Below are 20,305 nucleotides of genomic sequence, written 5' to 3'. Positions count from 1 at the left end.
AATGCTAATATGTACTGAATTCTATGAGTCCTTGTAGTGAACAGCTCACTAAATGTGGGGATGATTTGGAATCCAGTGACTCAATGAATTTTAAATGCTGCCCCCACATCACTGAAATATGGCAACAGAGTTACCTGGCAGGAAAAGAAAGAAGGAGAGGCAGGAGATGAAAAATTCCTGGTGACTAAATGGCTGTGCAGTTACTTATAAGTCAGCAACCAAACTGTTTTCTTAAATGTTCATTTATTTTATGTGTATGAGTGATTTGCCTGCATGTATGTGAACCACATGTGAACCTGGTGCCTGCAGAGGACAGAAGAAGGCATTGCATCAGTTGGAATGAAGTTATATATGGTTGTGAACCACCATGTGGATACAGGAAACTGAACCCAGGTCCTCTGTGAGAGTAGCAAGTGTCCTCAACTGCTGAGCTATCTATTTCTCTAGCCCTCTAAATTGTTTTTAATCTCACTTATAAACATAAAAATTACCAAAGATTTTTTTCTTCTTAAATAAAAGTCTTATTATTTTGCCCAGGTTGGCCCAAATTCTTGGGTTAAAAACTCTTTCTGCCTCAGCCCCATGAGTAGCTGGTACTACAGGCCTGGCACCATCACACCCAGCCCTTGTCTATGGAATATGAAAATGATAAATCCAATAACAGATAGTGGCTTGCTGGATCCCTTGTCCAGTTTTGTCCTTGCCAGCTCAAAAGGTGAGAAAATACAACTCAAATGATAACTTTGGGTTAAAGTCTATCTTAGGGTTTTATTGCTGTGAAGAGACATCACGACCATGGTAACTCTTATAAAGGAAAACATGTAATTGGGGCTAGTTTACAGTGCTGAGGTTTAGTTCATTATCACCATGGTGGGAAGCATGACAGTGTGCAGGCAGATGGAGTGCTGAAGAGGTAGCTGAGAGTTCTACATCTGTATCCACAGGCAGCAGCAAGAGACAGTGAACTGCTAGGCCTGGCTGAAACTTCTGAAACTCCAAATTCCCATCCAACAGTGACACATTTTCTGCAATGAGGCTACACCTACTCCAACAAGCTCATACCAATAGTGCCAAGCGCCCAATAGTGCCACTCTACGAGCCTATGGGGGCTCAAATTTTTACAGTGTCTCTTCTATGTGAGAGAGGAGAAAGACCCTAATGCCCCTCCCAAAAAGAGTTTCCAGTGAGCTAAAGACAATAAAAATGTGATTGTAGCTACTCTCTTATTGCAATAGTTGGAGAAAGTGTAAGCATTTTTGAAGGTGGGCTTTGGAAGAATCAGATATATTTTAAGGGGGTGGGTCAGCAGTGCACACCTTTAGTTACAGTGCTCTGGAGGCAGAGCAGGGAGATCTCTGTGGGTTTTAAACTAGAGTTGTCTACATAAAACATTCCATGCCAGCAAAGGCTGCATGCAGGAGCTGGGCTGGGGATGTCCCCTGCAAGTTTACAGATAGTAGGAACTGATACAGGTGATGTAAAATGAAATTTGATTCAGCTTGACTTTAGTTAGTTGATTCTAGGCCAAAACTTCTGGTATCTGACACCAAGAGGTTTATGTTTTACATGCTTAAACACAATAAAACTTTGGGGAAAATTTCCACATGACAATTATCACAACAAAACTTTAGGTATGACTTCATTGAAGCTCCCTTATATAATAGGACATCTCTTTTTTTTTTTAATAGGACATCTCTTTAGCAAAGCGCCTATGACCTTTACCATAAAGATGGGTTCTATTGACAGAGACATAGTGTCCAGGAGTCTGGGCCTAGGGAGGGAGGGTTTGTAATAAACACAACAGCAAACTCTTTTGCAAAGTGCGTAGGACCTCTTTCATGAGGATGGGTCCTATTGACTAAGAAACAACACTTAGTATTTTGGGGATTCTATGATGGCTGGCTTTACAGAATAGTAAAGATTATCATGTAGTAACACATCTATTCACAGCCTTCTGGATGGAAAATAGGTGTCAGTTTTTTCTGTTGAAGAAAAAGTCCTGGATATTTAACATTTCTGTTTTTTCTAGTGCTTTTCCGTGAGCTTCTGCCCTCTACAGCTGCACGGTGAGACTATGTTTCAAATACAAAACAAACTTGTAGGGTTTGCATTGCTTGCTGTATGGTGGTGCAAGCCTTTAATGCCAGCACTTGGGAGGCAGAGACAAGTTGATCTCTGTGAATTTTGAGTCTAGCCTGGTCTACACAGTGAGTTCTAGGACAGCCAGAGCTACAAAGTGAGACGCTGTCTCATAAACAAAAGTTTGCATTGCTCTCTTCTCCCATTGGAAGGAAAACAGCAAAACCAATTTTCCTTACTAGGCTTAAGATAAACTAGTGGTTTAAAGGGCTAAAAGGAAAAAGGGAAAAAAAGGCAGGTGTAATGGTAATCATGTATATCCTTGTAGTCAGGCATGAGGGCTGCAAGTCTCAAACTAGTCTAAATTACTTAATGATTTCCAGGCCCGCCTGGGCAATTCAGCAAGAGCCTGGGTGAAGACAGGCAAATGACAAAAGAAAGAAGACAAAAAACAAAGAAAGAAAGGAAAGGAAGGAAGGAAGGAAGGAAGAAAGGAAGAAAGAAAGAAAGAAAGAAAGAAAGAAAGAAAGAAAGAAAGAAAGAAGAGAAAAGAAAAGAAAGCCAGCCCCAAACATAGCAGCCTCGGCTACAATGTTAAACCTGTAAATGTTAAGGTTTTGAGGAACAAAGAGGAGAATCTTTTCAAAGGTTTTATATCTTGTGCTACTGGCTGTACAACACAAATTGATGTAAAATGTTACATGCTTCACTTTGTAGAATACAAGATGGCTCATTCTGATAAAGCTGGTGAGAAACAAAACAAAACAACAGTGTTAGTGGCTCAGAGGGCTCTGGTGCTTTGTGCCGCCTATGGGAGGATTACAATTTGAACTGAGAACTTGAAACAACAAACCTCCGTTAGTAATGATTTCCATGTATTGCTGCCCCATGCAAAAGAGAAACAAAAGGAAGAGTAGAAGTCTCTGCATCACAATCCACTGTTAAAATCTTCAAAAAAGCTTTGCTAATGTGTTCTTGTTACCCTGAAATGTCTGGTCTCAGTGGCTTTACAGACTTAAATGTTTATTTTGAGTGGGTATGTTTGGACTTTCCGACTGACAAGATCAACAGGACTTTTAGGAAAACCTGGTCTGTTTTTTGTGCCCCAAACAGCTGTCTGGCCCTCCTTATGTGTCTTGTCTGCTTTGCTGCCATGGGAATTAAGCCACTGCATTTTTAAAGTCTTGGATTGACAGACCAAAGTTCCTGGCCTTGACGCAGCTGAAACCCGATAGTGTGTTCCATGCTGTTTCTGCCCCTATGCAGCAGGATAGAAATGAAAGGTCACGTCAACAACAGCACTCAGTCTGACACAGACTCTGTGGGGCCATAAATGACAAAAATATAGATGCTGATGGAACTGTCTGGGTCACAGACAAATGCTGACAGGAAAGGGCATATTCCCAGAACACCATATGAAATTGCAGCAATGAATGACTCTATAGAATCTGTTAAAAGATAAACTACATTCATTCCTAACCCGTGATTCCTTCCTTGGGGGAGGACACATCACATGAAATGTGATCCTGGTACTCATTGCCCACATATCAGACTTGGGATCCCCCTTGGAGATGCCTCTTCGATGTTAACTTGCAGTTACAGCTCACACTAAGGGACTGATAGCCTTTCCGTTGCCTCTTTCCTGGGATACACACCTTCCTAAGGTATGATTAGTCATAGCAAGGAGCTGTATTGTTTTTTTTTTATTCTTCTTCATGGGCAAATGACCAGGACAAAATGAATGGGAAGTTAAAGAAACCTATTGTAAAACAATCCAGGACCCTTCCTGAGCAATTCTTGAACATTAATGTGTCTTTCCCATTAAATTGCATAAGGTCATTTTTCCAGTAAAAGTTAAATGATTGGGAAATTTGAAGTTAGAATTACAGAGAAGCTGACTGCTTTTGTAACAATGGAGTGAAACAGGAAATCCTGGGAGGCTCGGCAGAGGAGAGAGCCAATGCTAAGCTTCATTTTTTCCAGGCCTCCTCGAAATTCTCCCTTCTTTCTGTAGAAGAATGCCTTGTTTCCAACCTGCTGTTGAGCAGTCTATACTAGATGGCAGCTGACAAGCCTCCCATCACTCACGGCTGGCAGCACACCAATGAGGCAGGAGTGATGCTTACTCCCACTCTTAGCACACAATTGATGCCACCCACACGCATGGGAAGGTGGGACCAACGAGATGAATAAGCCAAATGGATGGAACTTGCCTATCTTCAGACACTTCCTCTGAAGCCAATAATTAAACTACATTATATGGACTGAAGTGGGTGGCAGGCTCCTCTGGAAACTAATAATCCATAAAACCTAACCAGTGTACATTGTGCTTTGTGTACTCTAGAATTCTGCTTGCATGTGCCTATGCTGCTCTTACCTTGGCACTAGAGAGAATCCAAATGGAGTTCAACTTACTGATCAGAATTTTGCTGAGCCTGTACCGATGCTTTGGCCAGGCCAAAAATAAAAAATAAAAAAGAAGAAAGAAAGAAATTTAAGAAGGTTAAGAAGGAAGCCACTGACTTTCTAAGGCAGAGTTTTGAAGTTAATGACATATGTTTCAAGTGGTTAACTCCAGGTTCCCTGGAGGTTATAAGTTGTTAAAAACATTAGCTTAGGGGTTGGGGATTTAGCTCAGTGGTAGAGTGCTTGCCTAGCAACCGCAAGTCCCTGGGTTCAGTCCCCAGCTCTGAAAAAAAAAAAAAGAAAAGAAAAGAAAAAGAAAAAAAAAAGAAAAAAATTAGCTTAGGGTCACAAAGAAAGAGACCATTATTCCAACTGAAGTGCTTGGAACAACTTTATTCTTGGTTCAAGAGGTTGTGCTACAGACACGGAGGCCTGAAATGCTCTTGGTTTATATTCTAACTCAGGTGGTGGTTGTGTCTTCCCCCCATTGGCTGGGGTCTGATTTCACAATCTTACTCATTTGGGTAGTCTGAAAAGAACTGGCACCCAGGAAATGGAGGAATGAGAAATGGGTTATTGCTACAAGAAGAAAAAGGTCACTTGACAGACCATTAACTTCATAGAGTAGAGAACAAAAAACAAAGGTTTTACTGGGGGCGGAGGGGGGTGAGGGCTCAAAACGTTTGCATAAAAGTGTGGTGGTGGGAGAGAAAAAGATTTTAATTCCTTGTCCCAAACATAAGTTGTTGTGGTTTTTGTTTGGTTTTGTTTTTAGTATTGGATAGAAAAGACTCATATTTGGTATTTCTTTCAAAGTGAAGTCACTCCTGTAGTATGGCCTCATCCTGTTGCTGGGCTCCAACGAATAATTGTGCAATAAAGATGCCTTGGTCACCTACCTGGACACAGAAGGTACTCCTGTAGTCCCAGCTCCTAGGGAGAAAAACTATTAGTTTCCTCTTTTCTGAGGAAATAGGAGCTCTTCTGGATTTCAGAGTCAACACAGCCTGCACAGACTGAAGTGTGTGTGTCAAAAAATGCCTTGTCTGTTAGCCAAGGGACAGACTGGTTGCCCAGCAGTGCAATCCTTTGAAAGGGTAGCATTTAGCTGTCTTCCAGAAATGTTTCCTGTGTCTCTTTTCTGCTAAGGATGGTACACTATATCTAAACTACACAAATGGTAGGTTATGCTGTCCATGTGCATGTGTGTTTGATCATCTAGAATTTTAGTAAACACAAAACAAAGGGAGAAAACCCTTGGCTCCAAATCTCTGATGGGCTTCTCTGGGCATGTGGCATGCACTGCTGCAATGTTATTGCTTATGAGACCTCCCCATCCTTCAGACTCTCTCTCCAGAGTTTCCAACACACTGAGATAAAGTATATGAGATATTTCAGTCTTATTATCCTCTACATCATTGCATCATTGAACACATATGTACACACACACACACACACACACACACACACACACACACACACACACACCTACACACCACATTGGTATGGAATAAAGGAACCACAGAACCACAGATAAAATTTATAGTAAACAAAAAAGTAGTGCAGATAAGGACAGTTGCTACCAAGCCAGATGACTTGAGTAGGAGAAAATAAACCTGGAAAGTTGTCTCCTAACCAATTTGTTATGGCACAGCACGCATGTATGTGCACACAGACACACAAAATATAATTGAAAAATTAAACACAAATAAAGAAATGTTCTGAAATATTTTCTTGTTTTTTTCCATTATAGTATATAATAGTTATCATCAATGACCTATTGTTGTACACTTTCTCATTGTACTGTGCTCATTGTAAAAGACATTGCCCAATGTTTCCCTTTTTTATACTTATCTTTAAGACAGAAGAAGAGAAAATGAAGCAACTTCTTTCTCTGCTCATGCTTAGAGAAGAAAAACTGGAATTGAAACTGTCATCACTTTACCCAGAATTGCATTGGCATTTTTATTTTTAATATCATTGTGACAAAAATCTGCCATTGTTTTGAGTAGAGTTTGTATACTGCATTGTTTTAGCATAGTGCTCTATGTTGGATGTGCCCAAAGTATGTTTTCCAGTTAAATCTTACAACATTTAAACATGTTTTGTGGCAAGTTGAGCACAAGGTAAAATGTGTCGCCTTAATATTTTTCCATGTTTAAGTGTTGATTTTGCTGTGTTTTTCATTTTTGCTAACCTTAAATCCTTTGTCCATTAAATAGCAACTACCCATTCTGTCTTTGCTCGAGCTCCTGGCAATCACTAGTCTTTGTTCTGTCTTTTAGAAATTTTATTACTTTGGGGACTAATATTTGTGGAGCTACATAGTACTTGACTTTCTGTGACTGGATTGTTTCGCCTACATAATTGCTTAATGATTCATCACAGTAAAAACACATTCTAAGGTGCTATGCAGGTAGCTTAGTTAATAGAGTGCTTGCCTAGCATATGCAAAGTCCTTAGCACTAAATAAACCTGGCACACAGATGTCATCTCAGGCTCAGGGTGAGGAGGCAAGAGAATCAAGAACTTCAGTGTTATTCATTGCTACATAATCTCAGGTCAGCCTGAGATGCATGAGATCATTCCACAAAAAAAAAAAAGTTGAAAGATCATCTTAATTGGGAAAATGTAAATATGCAAAAGAAGATGAACTAGTCTTTATTCTAACAATTATGAATTTGGTATTTTGTTTAATATATTCTATGGATTATCCTTTAATGACATCTTTTGTTATTTTGTCTCTTTTTTCCCAGAGCTGAGAACTGAACCCAGGGCCTTGCCCTTGCTAGACAAGCACTCTACCACTGAGCTAAATCCCCAACCCCTCTATGAATTATTCTTTTTTTTTTTTTGGTTCTTTTTTTTGGAGCTGGGGACCGAACCCAGGGCCTTGCGCTTCCTAAGCAAGCGCTCTACCACTGAGCTAAATCCCCAACCCCTCTATGAATTATTCTTATTAAGGTGTTTCCCCAACGTTTTATAATGCAAAGTTTTCAACATACACAGATATTTAATATCCCTACTACCTAGATCCTACAATTCATCCTTCCATCCCTCTCTCTCCACCATCCCTGTTGCCCTTGAAGTAGCTTTAGGAAAAATCTCAGATGTTATTTCAGTGATAAACTGATTTCAGTTTACCTTATAGCCTATGTATAAAGTGATGTTTAATGTAAAAAGCCATGATCATGACTAGATAAAGCTAATGATTCCTTGATATCATTTTATATCCAGTATATGTTTAATGCTTAGGCAGTTCATACTGAGTGGCATTTGAATTCCAGATATCTTGAACTTTTTGCATGGTCCCTGGGCCAGATTCTCAGCAAAAGTTTACAAGACCTTCTTAGCATCTCCAGTTTAGGCCATGGACAATACCAGAATTGGGGTTCCTAGAAACAATATCATCCAGAGAACCCAGTATGAACATGGAAGCTGATGGCAACTGTCTCAAGAGCTTCCTGAACCCAGAGAACTATAGTGACTCATGATCCTTTTGCTGAGAGTGAGCACTTGCTGCTCTGGATTTAGGTTTGGTTCCCAGCACCCACATCAAGTAGCTAACAACTGCCTGTAATTCCAGGGAACCCCGCACCCTCTTCTGCCTTCTGTAGATGCTGCGCACATGTGTCACACGCAGAGACAAGCATATATACATATATAAGAAAATTTTAATGTAAAACAGGGACTGGAGAGATGACTTAGCAGTTAAGAGCATTGATTGCTCTTTCAGAGAATCCAGGTTTGATTTCCCAACAACCAAAAAGTGGCTAACAACTGGCTGAAACTCCATTCCAGGGAATCAATCCTAAGCCTTCTCTTGGCTTTTGTGAACACCAGACATGCACATGGTACACAGACATACATGCAGACAATACACCCAGACACGTAAAAATAAAATATTTTAAAAAATAACATTTTAAGGCCTGGCATGGTTACACACACCTTTAATTTCAGCACTCAGGAGGCACAGTCAGGCAGACCTTTGAGTTCAAGGCCAGTCTGGTCTACAAAGCAAGTTTCAGTACAGCCTATTCTACACAGAGAAACCCTGTCTTGAAAAAATATATATATAGAATTTTAAAATTAAATTTAAAAAGTAACCTATTAAGAATTTTAAAATGGATAAGAAAGTAGTGAGCGGGGTTGGGGATTTGGCTCAGTGGTAGAGCGCTTGCCTAGGAAGCACAAGGCCCTGGGTTCGGTCCCCAGCTCTGAAAAAAAAAGAATAGAAAAAAAAAAGAAAGTAATGAAAGACAACAAACAATAAGCCTCCCAAAACCCTTATTCATCTGCATTCAGTTTCTGTGACTTTTTCTATTCTTGCTATTTCATAAAAATATGTGATTTTTTTCCCTGTCTGGCTTGGTTTTTTTTTGTTTTTTTTTGTTTTTGTTTTGTTTTTTTTTTTCTTAGAACAATATTTTGGAAGCTCATCCATTTTGCAGCATATATCTGCAATTAATTTCTTTTATGTATGGAAACATTTCTTTTATCCACTCTCCTTTTTTTTCAAACTATTTTTTTAAGGATTTTCTTATTTTATGTATGTGACTACACTCTATTCAGACACACCAGAAGAGGGCATCAGATCCCATTACAGATGGTTGTGAGCCACCATGTAGTTGCTGGGATTTGAACTCAGGACCTCTGGAAGAGCAGTCAGTGCTCTTAACCTCTGAGCCTCTCTCCAACCCTCTACTCTTCTTTTGATGAACATTTAATTGGGCCATTTCCACTTTGTGGCTATGGTGAATCACAATAGATTTTGTTTGTTTTGAGACCCAGTCTGACTAAGTAGCCCTGGGCTGTCCTGGAACTCGTTATGTGTAGACCAGGCTGGCCTCAAACTCACAGAGACCCACCTACCTTTGCCCCCAGAGTGCTGATATTAAAGGTGTGTACTACCACACCCTGCCCTGAGGATATCTTTTTGAAAAATAAATCCTTGTTGGGGTTTAAAAGATGACTCAGCAGTTAAGAGTACTGGCTGCTTGTCCTGAGGACTCAGGCTTTATTATCATCCCCCCAAGTGATGGCTAATAACTATAATTCCAGAGCCAGGGAATCCAGTGCCCTCTTCTGGCCTCTGCAGGCACTGTTGTGAGGTCCGCTTAAAATCAACATAACTTAAACACCAGATCAATACAGATGACAAAAATCTTATTGTAATTAAGCCCCTATTGACTGATAGAGGTCACAGAGCAGAGTCAGGAGCTGAATTGCGACCCTGAGGGGACATTGTACAGCATATTTTTTTTAAAAAGCCATAAGGGTGGGATCAGGGTGGGCCTAGCATTGTCCAATCATATTTTGACATAAGGTGGTTGAGCAAGGCAACCTAGGACATTCAGCAAAAGTGACTGCCACAGATAGTTCCTGGGCTTGGGAACACAAAACTTAGTTTGACCCTGCCAGCAAGATGGAAAAATTGTCCTTGAGATATCTGGACTGAGACAACAGTTTCCTTACAACAGTTGAGACAACAGTTTCTGTTTCCTTACAACAGAAGCTGTTTGGCTATTGGAAAGTCCCTGGAGCGTAGGACTTTGAATTTAGTTTTTCCTTATACTAAATGGAGTCTGAAAATGAAATAGTAATATTTAGAATAAGTTTCTTTTTCTTATTCCCAAGAGCACCAAGTAAGCACATTGTACCCATACATATATTCAGGTAAAATACACACAATAAATACAAATAAATAAGTTTTAAAATACTTGCTGGGCTGGAGAGATGGCTCAGCAGTTAAGAATGGACATAGCAGCTGGGCATGTTGGCACATACTTGTAATTCCAGAGGCAGACAGATCTCTGTGTTCGAGACCAGCCTGATCTATAGAGCAAGTTCCATAACAGCAGGAGATACACAGTGAGAACCTGTTTCAAAACAATAACAATAACAACCCCCCATTTCACTCCATAATTGGTTGACTCATAGATATGAAATCCATAGATGTGGATGACCATATTAAAAATGAAACAGATGGAGAAACAGTGGGGAGAATACAATCATGATCAAAAGCTAGATTCCTCCACTTAAATATATGGTCTCAAATTGCCATTTCTACCTTAGCTTTGATAATTGGAGAACTATCATGTAATCTTGGTTCTAACGTACATATTTCCCATTCTAATGCAGGCTGAGATTCTAATGAACAGCATCGGTGAAGTGAGAGGGAAATCTTTCTAGATACTAGGGCAATGTGGTTGGGTGTCAGGGCAGCCTAGGACATACAGCAAAAGTGGCTGCCACATATAGTTTCAAGAAGTAGGCAAAATGACAGATGCCATTTCCTGGCCCCCTTGATTCTCTCTTCCTAGACATGTGTAGTGGTCGAAGGCACAAGGACAGGAAGTAATGTAGACGGGTCCACCCCCTCCCTTCCATGCCTGAGTCACTTCCAGATCCTGATTCATACCTCCATTGAATCAAGTCATGGTGACAAGTTGGAAGAGAGATACCATTCCAGGTGCAGAGAACAAAAGAGGTCGGCATTTTCCTGAGCAGAGGAGGGACAGGAATGAGTCAGAGTGGTTCTACTTCTCCAGCATCTCACTGCCAGGTCCTCTCTGGCCCCAGGCCAACCAGGCATGTGGGGTGGGGAGAAGGACGAGTTCATTCGGCAGCTTTGACAGACACAGACCTCAGACCAGCTGCAGCCAGAGCTGTGCATCAAGAGTACAGGAAATAGGGGTTGGGGATTTAGCTCAGTGGTAGAGCGCTTGCCTAGGAAGCGCAAGGCCCTGGGTTCAGTCCCCAGCTCCGAAAAAAAGAACCAAAAAAAAAAAAAAAAAGTACAGGAAATAGGCCACTCTTTCAGTCAAATAGGTCACCCTTTCAGTCAAAAGGACCAAGACAGAATGCTGCTCCACATTTGGATGAAAGATGCCAAGGCTTTCTCTCACATGGTGTTGTCTGCTGCAGTTTTCCTTCTGTACATCTTGGGGGAGAGGGTGGAGAGGGGGTGGAGGACTGTGCTAAAGCAGATTCCTTCCCTGATCCTGTGCTCTCACCCATATACAGTCAAGTGATCAAGTATAAGGGACTAGCTTAGGAAACTCCTGAAAGTGATTGGTGCTTATTTGGTTGAGGAGGAGGTGTTACACATGCACATGCATGTAATATTTACTCTCAGTGTAGCCCAGATTGTCCCTAGAAACTCATCCTCCTGAGTAGCTGGGACTACAGGTAGTACCACCATTCTTGCCACAGTGCCATTTTAGTGTCTATTTTTTTTTCACAATGCATTGGACGCCAAATTGTGCCTAGCACATATCAACTGGGTCTCTTTAAGTTCCTTTCATCCCACCAAAAGCTTTGCTGCACAGCTGCTCTGAAACCTCCTAGCAGGAAACACAGACTTCTCTGAGCACCATCCTCCAGGGGCAGAATACTTGGCAGTGAAAAGCTGCTTCGTTTGTCTGATGCGCGTGCGTGCGTGCGTGCGTGCGTGCGTGCGTGCGTGCGTGCGTGTGTGTGTGTGTGTGTGTGTGTGTGTGTGTGTGTAGTTTCTAGGAAGCTGTACAGTGGAGCCTAAATGTCTGTGCTTCTAGTGTCAGGTGTGAAGATTTGGTCTATTTATTAGACTGAGAAATTCTTAGCTTTTTTCAGCAGAGACATGTTAATAGGAGATCAGGAGGCCCAGGATTTTCAGATTTGGTGTGGGGGTTAAGAGGCTGGCATTGTTGGTCAAAAGATGGAATACCTGGGTAGAAGCAGAAAGGAAAGAGATGTGTCTCCCTGACAGCTGAGGTTTAATGGGGAACCCTCATGTCTTCCTCAAGCCCTGCCCCTATAACAACCAAGATGCAGTTTGCATCTCTTCATCTGTAAACAAAGGGAGGATCATGCTTCATTTGAATATGATTTATGGACACTCTACCAATTTCAAACGAAAAAGTACTTCCACATCTACAAAAGATTTTTTTTGTAGTTTGAAATTTATTTTTGTCTCCCCTTTTCATTATTATCTGATTTTTGAGACAGGGTCTCTATAGTCCAGGTCAGCCTAGAACTCACTACATAGTCTAGGCTGGTTAGGAATTTGTGATCGTCCTGCCTGTTACATGATTAGATTTAAATTATTTTTTTTGTGTTGCTACAATGTGTCAGTAATATTTTTGATGTTTTCCTAACACTTTAGAGAAACCGTCTACGGGTTTTCTTAATTTTTTAGTTCACACTTTTACATATGATATTTGAATTCAAATGTTTCCTCTTACAAATAATACAAGTACCTTTAAACATATACCTTTCAATTAACATCTATCATTTACCTACCTATATTAAGAGACCATGCGGACGGAAAAGAAGATGGAGAAGATACTAAGAGGTGGGAAATGAAACAGATGATTAGTCCACATAGCAAACTTAGATCCTTTTGGTGGCATTTAGGCAGGCAGACTGTTGCCACCACTGCAACACGAAGTAGGGAGGCAGCCCCTCCCTGGGACTGCGGACTGCGGACTGCGGACTGCGGACTGCGGACTGCGGACTGCGGACTGCGGACTGCGGACTGCGGACTGCGGACTACGTGGCGACGCCCATGCTGCTGCAGAGCTTGGCCTTGGCCTTAGGCGGTCTCTCGCGCCCCCTGCCGTTCATACTACAAGCCTCAGTTCCTGGTTTCCTCTCCCCGCCTCCTCCTCCATTTTGCTTCTCCTGGGCTTTCTCCTGGCAGTTCCCTCTTCTGCCTCCTCGAGCCCTCCCTCTTGTTAATTACAAGGTCATCTCCCGCGGGCACTTTTGCGGAACTAGATGGTGTCGCTTGGCCTAGAGAGAATGGGCAGACAGAAAAGCCCGGATTGGCTAGCCAGCAGGGCCTAGGATACAATCCCCTGAGGGTACTGCGGCAGTGGGAGTTAATTCTGATCTGTCGCCCGGAAACTTCAGGACTGAAACCTTTGGAATGAAGCAGCACCTTCTGCTTTCTGGCTCTTAAGAGGAGCTGCCAAAAACCAGAACGTTTTTGGGTTAGTGATTGTGGTGCTTGAAGGGTCAGGGATTCCATTCCCCTATCTTGCAGGCACAGGAATTGGGACATGAGGGAGGTCCAGAAGTCTCTGGGCTCAGGAATTTCCCGCTCCTAGTTTCATGTCCCCATAAATGCCTAAATGGCATCTCAAAATGGCAAGGCAACGTATTCAAGAGCCAGCAGAGGGGGTTGTTGATGCTAGGAATCAGCCTCCGCCACAAATCCTTTTCAACCAGATAATACGCCTCCTTATTCATCCATTTTGCGTCCCCTTTCCTTTTTTTCTCAAGCCCAGCCCTGTTTAGTTCTGGGTTTTACTCCGCACGCAAATACTCTCCCCCAGGTGCTGTGCAAATCCGGTAGGAAATCCCTCCAAGTGGGAAACAACATTCCATCTCATCTAAAATCATGCTTTGCCACGCCTCTGCATGCCTGTTTACTTGGACCAGACTATCTCTGCTGCCACCCTAGGGCCGAAGACTGTAGGACCCGACCCAAATCCCACAGGTTTCTGGGCAAGAGACATGAACCTCAGTAGACAAAAGTGAAGGTTGCTTCCAGAAAATATCAAGCTGCTGCTGTTCTATAGGGACCCTACAGATATAGACAGTAGGGCCAGTTCAACTATGCAGCTACTGGGAGAGAAGGGAATCTATTAATACTGAATATTCCAGCCAAGACACTGATTCACTGGAACATTTTGTCTCAGGACTTGGATACTTGATTGGAGCTCACAAAGACTTGATCCACACGTTTTTATTTTCCCATTTCTATCAACTGGGCTAGCTAGGTCATCTTCATTTATCTCACTACACAATCACACATGTTAATTTCCTCAGCCACTGAGATGCAAAGGGGTCTAAGAGCTTTGGGGAGGAATACAAGGCTTCATCACATTCAAGTCCAGTTAGGGACCACAGAAGGCTGGGGATAGGAAAGGGGGTGATACCTTTCTTGCACTTTATAAAGCGCCATGGCCAACACCCTATAACCCTATAGCCAAAGAGTAGTTAACACAAGGAAAGCACACACACGCGCGCACACACACACACACACACACACACACACACACTCGTTTACTTGATACAGTGTTACTGGGGAAATTGGGTCTCCTATTGGATTCTTAGTCTCCTTAATAAAAAGAATTTCAGCCAAGGTCTTACAGAGAAACCCTGTCTCCAAAACAAAACAAAATAAACAAACAAAACAAAAAACAACAAAAGGAATTTTAAAGCCAATGGAGGATGAAGCTCAAGGGCCATTTTAAAAGAGAAACAACAGAGCAGGTGAGCTGTAATCTTACTAGCTGCTGAGTGAAGGGAGAGTCAGGGTCCACGACAGGTGGAATGTTCAGTGACGAAAGTTGGCAGCAGCTGCATGGCAGATAAAGAAAGGAATTTCAGAAGAGCAAGTGAGAAAACCCAAGGTGTTAGGAAAACATGCTTAGACTTTGGTCCAGTAAACCCTCCACCCCTACCCCCCAAAAAAGAGAGGGGGGTGGAAGAAAAGGAAAAGTTATACTTCCCGTGTTAGGCAGACTTAGTAGTACATAGTGGAAGCTCTGTATGCAACTATATTAGAGGAGGGACTTCTGGGAAGCAGATTTGCATTACTTCATTAAGGGAATAATTGTTCCTCCCATCGCCTTAGCATGACCTCAGGTTAATCAGTTTTCTTGAAGTGTGGTCTCCTGGCCAGGTGACTGACAGACTCAGTTGGATTAACTCTTCAGGTTACTTCAGGTTAATAGTATGTAATGGTATAATCTTTGGAGCAAGTCAAAATATCCTATCTCTGGGTTCCAGGGTCAGAGGTAGAACTCAGATTGCACTCCTTTGACCAGGAGAAAATAACTTTCCCTGAATGAGCTTCAGCAAAACCCTGGCACCTCCATCTTTTCATATGGTATTTTAAATCCTAAGGAAGGGCAATTATGAAGCTTCCCTCTCTAGTTACCAAGGAAACAGAAAGTGTGAGCAAAGTAGATCATGAGGGAGGGGTCCATCCTCAGTAGACTCTAAGTCTAATTCTTGGAACACCCACTTATGTCAAGAATTGAGGCCCCTTGGCAGCTTTTAGGGACCTCTGCCATCAAGCCTAATATAGTAATCATGCAGACCAGGAAGATCATGACTGTCTGGTTCAGAGGAAACAACGAATGATCACTAAAGTCCATTTGGGAAGGTAACAGTGCCAAAGATAGAAAGTTAGGAAAAACCAGCTAAAATGTGCAAAACCACACCAGATGTCATCTTTCTATTTGGATTCAGAAACAATTTTGGTGGTGGCAAGACAACTTGGCCTGAGACTTTGGATTATGCGAACAAAAAAGAGCCAAAACACAGACTTATATGACATTACCTTTATGAGAGGGAAAAGACCTCAGGAAGATAGTGAAACGAATGTGAGAATGAAGAAGGTTGGGGGACAGCAAAGGCCAGTGTGGGTGCTGGCAAACAGCAGGAGGAATACAGATTTCATAGTGACATCATCAACTGTGAGGGTGCAAATTTCTAAATGAACAAATAAACTCAAAATTTCCAAGTGAAAAAAATAGGTCAAGGGGTCCCAGATAGTAAGAATACAGTAAAATCCTCTGAGCGGGGGTTGAGTTGGTAAATAAGAGATGATATTAAGACAGAAGTTGAATGTGCAAGGTCCCAAGACTAATGGTGTCACTCCTAACATCATAATAAATTCGGCAGACCTCAGAAAAGCCAGAGATCCAATTACAAAGCTCTTCATTAAAAATGATGGTTGTCTAGACTGAAGGTTTAGTTAGTTACATCATCAAGTACAGCTTCCAGGCAGCTATAAAATAGAAGAAACATAAGGAGAAAACAGATCAGAAGGTAGAGCCTTCCAAACGCTTTTGGGGTACCTGGCCTCCACCAGGGACATAACCAAGGCCATTTCCAGCTTCTGGATAATGGCAGGGACAAGGAGTCCCAGGATCCTGGCGTAAAACTATTTGACCAGTTTCTAATCTTCTGGACTCATCAGTGTCAGCCTTCAGATTCCAGACCCTAAGCCCTCAGGATGAACTGTCTTATTTTAAAGATTTGGTTTGTGTTTTATTCATTTGTATTTCAGACAAACCGGTACTGATTTGTCATGACACAGTCAAGTATAAAACATCATCTTACAATTTCTTTAGAAGATTTATTTCTTTATTATATATGAGCTCACTGCAGCTGTCTTCAGACACACCAGAAGAGGGCATCAGATCCCATTACAGATGGTTGTGAGCCACCTTGTGGTTGCTGGGAATTGAACTCAGGACCTCTGGAAGAGCAGTCAGTGCTTAAACACTGAGCCATTCCCTCCAGTTCCTTACAAATCTTAATGAAAAAAAAAAAAACCCAAATCTTAAAGAACAAAGCAAAGTTTACAAGAAGCTCAATAGGTGATGCAGTTTACTGCCAAGCATAACAACCTAAGTTGCATAACAACCTAAGTCCAATGCCCAGGATTCACATGATGGAAGAAGGGAACTGGCTCTCCAAAGTGATCTTTTGATCTTCCACATGCCTACCCCCCAGCACATATAATAGATAAATGATTGTAATTAACATTTAAAAACAAAATAGTGATTATAGAGAAACAGTTCTAGACAGATGATTGTAGAGTCAATAAAGGTAGAGGAAATCAATGAAGCATGTTAGAACTTAAATCCTTCACTTGACAATTGGCCTTTTAGTAAGACAAGCTTGCCATTGACCAAGAACAGAAATGATGAAGCCTTATCACACCTCTTTGAGTTTATTACTTCCCACATTTGAGGTTAGCGCCTTCATTATATATAGTGTCTTTGACACTCAAACTTATAAGAGATCTACCAATCTGTAGGTGTCAGAGACATCCTGTCTGTGGCAGGAGGGGTTATTGTAACCTACTTGGCCATACTCTAGTTATATGTCAATCACTAAATTGACACAGTGGGCATATGTGTGTGTGTGTATACATATATATATATATATATATATATATATATATATATATATATATATATGGAAGGAAAACACTTATACACATAAAACAATAACAACAATAATAAAACTATCAGGTGATGACTTAAGTTCAATGTGCTTCATTGATTTCTTCTACCCTTGAGGGCTCTAGGTTTCTCTACAACCACTATTTAGTTCTTTAACATTTGTTTTATATTTGACTGCACCACAAAGAGTGAATACTAGTCCTGCTAAAGTACAGATGAAAACAAAACCAAAACCAAACAAACAAAACCAAAAACCAACTACCTTTAAAAATAAGACATTCTGGGGGTTGGGGATTTAGCTCAGTGGTAGAGTGCTTGCCTAGCGAGCGCAAGGCCCTGGGTTCGGTCCCCAGCTCCGAAAAAAAGAGAGAGAATAAAAAAGACATTCTGGGGAAAAAAAGTCAATTTCATTGTTACAAAATACATAATTTCCTACAGCATAGTAATTATATTTTTAGGTAATTATCCCAGAAATGAAAACCCCTATTCACACTGAAAGCTATACCAGAACAATCATAGCAACTGTATTAATAACAATAAAAAACTGGAAAAACTTCCATAATCATATGAATGGGTAGGTGGTAGTACATTCTACTATGAAATGGCAACCAGTGATAAAAAGGAACAGCTAGGCATAGTAGCACACATCTGCAATCCCAGCATTCAAAAGGTGTAGGCAATAGTTCAAGGTCATCTTTGGCTACATATTGAGTTCAAGGCCAGCCTAGGCTAAATGAGAACCAGTCTTTCTTTAAGTGAAATTAATTATAAGTGAGAAAATATTGATATGATACAATGACTCAGTTGAACCTCCAAGGCTTTAAACTGAGTGGGGAAAGCCCAAATCTGGACGAGCACACATGTGGCCAGGCCTAGTGGTCCACATGAAGGCCAGATGAGTTTGAGGCCAGCCTAGGCTATGCAACTAGATCCAAGGCAGCCTAGGCTACACGGTATCCTCTCTCCTGAAACAAAATCATGTATTATATGATTCTATTTATATAGCAGTCTTTTAATGACAATTTGAGGGACAGAACAGATTAATGTCAGATCTCGAGGACACAGTGCAGACGGGAGACACATAAAGGCACTGTGGTTCCAAGTCAGGGCAGTGGAAGAGCCCTTTGGGACTGAGTCAATGATACTCTACTGTTATATCGGAGCACATCTCTATCAGATGTGATAAGTGGAGAAAATCTGGTGAAGGCCATGAAACCTTCCATGTTGTTACAGCTGCATGTAAGTCACAGTCTTAAAGTCAAAGTTTAATTTTATCAGGAATGTTGGCATTTGCGTATGAAATGCTTTGAAAGCTGATGAGTTTGAACCCATGAGGCCAGCTTGACAAACACCGGGAAACTCACAAAAAACAAATTTTAAAATTATGCCAAGTGATATCAGAGGCCACCAGCAGGATGATAATCTAGTTTGTTTGTGGCATATAGTTATAGCTAGAGAATGCTTGTTACAAGGTGGGGTGCAAGGGAATTTTTGTTTTCTTTTGATTTTCAAGACAGGGTATCTCTGTGTAGCTCTGGCTATCCTGGAACTATCTCTGTAGACCAGGCTAGCCTTAAACTCATAGATATTTGCCTGCCTCTGCCTCCTGAATGCTGGAATTAAAGACATGTGCCACCACTGCCTAGCTATGAAGTCTTTGTTTTTGATAGCTGAATAGTATTCCATTGTGTAAATGTGCCACACTTTATCTATTACTCTCTTGAGGGTCATCTAGGTTGTTTCCAGTTTCTGGCTATTATAAATACAGCAGCAATGACCATGGCTGAGTAAGTGTCTCTGTGGGACAATGGAACAACCTTTGTGTACGTGCTCAAGAGTGGTATTGTTGAGTCTTGAGGTAGATTGATTTCCAATCTTCTGAGGAACTGTACTGACAATTCTAAAAATTTGGTTTCTTTTTTTAAAACAACATAAATATTATAAGAATGTGTTTTTGTTTTAATCCCAGGTGTGGGGATATGGGATACGGGGCTGCTTTGGACTGACTACAGCAGACTATGATTTGCCTCGAGCTCTAGCAAAGGTGTGGTTTTTGCAAGCCATGGATAGTTTCCATGATTGTGTGATGTTTGGAATTATGGGGACTTTTCAGAGGGTATATAAATGGGCTCTGAGAGGAGAGCTTGGTGGTTGGTGGTAGTTTAGGGGGGTTGGTTGCAGTTTGTTAGTAGTCCATGTTCAATGAAGGAACAAAAGGAAAAATAGATTCAGGTATTTCTTTTTCTTCCCACTCTATCCTTCATTCTCTCCTTTCTAGTGATAGGGGGGGTGAAACTAGAGGGAATAAGGGGTTGGAAAAAGAAGAACCCACAAAGTAGCAGAAACTAGATACAAGGAACTACCATTTGATTCCTAGAGTGGTTGTACAGATTAGAACCATACACAGCTCTGCCCTTATTTTTAAATTTAATTTTATGTATCTACTGTGTTTTGTTTTGCATTTAAAGCTTTTATCTTGGTGGAATTTTATTTTGTTGTAAGGACTAATAAAATACATATCATATTTTCCTCTTTGTTCCTCTCAAGCAGCTAGTAGAGTGACCTAGAAACATTTGGAATCTATTTGCATTTCTTAGGGAAAGAACACAGGGAGAAATTAGTAGAAACTGTTTTGAAGCAAAAATCTTGAAAAACGAAACCCTGGCTCTCAAAAATTCTAGACAAATCTATTACTAAAGCTGTATATCTCCAACCCTAGTGACAACTTTTAATGGGAAAAAATCCTCTAATTTTCACTATCTCCAGCAATGGACAATTGTTCCCCTTGTGTTGTTACTTGAGTTTTTGATCTTAGCCATTCTGACAACTGTAAGATGGATCTCAAA

The 20,305-nt window shown here is 41.1% G+C and overlaps 1 protein-coding gene, 1 long non-coding RNA gene and 1 pseudogene across 2 annotated transcripts in view; 2 read left to right on the top strand and 1 right to left on the bottom strand.

The window, feature by feature from the left end:
* The window catches only part of LOC134484039 (small ribosomal subunit protein eS24-like), a 28,642-nt pseudogene extending 12,528 nt beyond the window's left edge, over nucleotides 1-16,114 (top strand).
* Araf (A-Raf proto-oncogene, serine/threonine kinase) overlaps nucleotides 1-20,305 on the top strand; it is a 64,988-nt gene that overhangs the window by 12,579 nt on the left and 32,104 nt on the right. The window lies entirely within an intron of this gene.
* LOC134484040 (uncharacterized) overlaps nucleotides 1-20,305 on the bottom strand; it is a 33,781-nt gene that overhangs the window by 9,546 nt on the left and 3,930 nt on the right. The gene's annotated exons all lie outside the window — the stretch shown is intronic.

The sequence above is a fragment of the Rattus norvegicus genome, chromosome X (assembly GCF_036323735.1).
Source record: "Rattus norvegicus strain BN/NHsdMcwi chromosome X, GRCr8, whole genome shotgun sequence".
NCBI classification, from domain to species: domain Eukaryota; kingdom Metazoa; phylum Chordata; class Mammalia; order Rodentia; family Muridae; genus Rattus; species Rattus norvegicus.
Note: the sequence above shows the minus strand (reverse complement) of the source record. Positions and strands in the feature narration are given on the sequence as shown.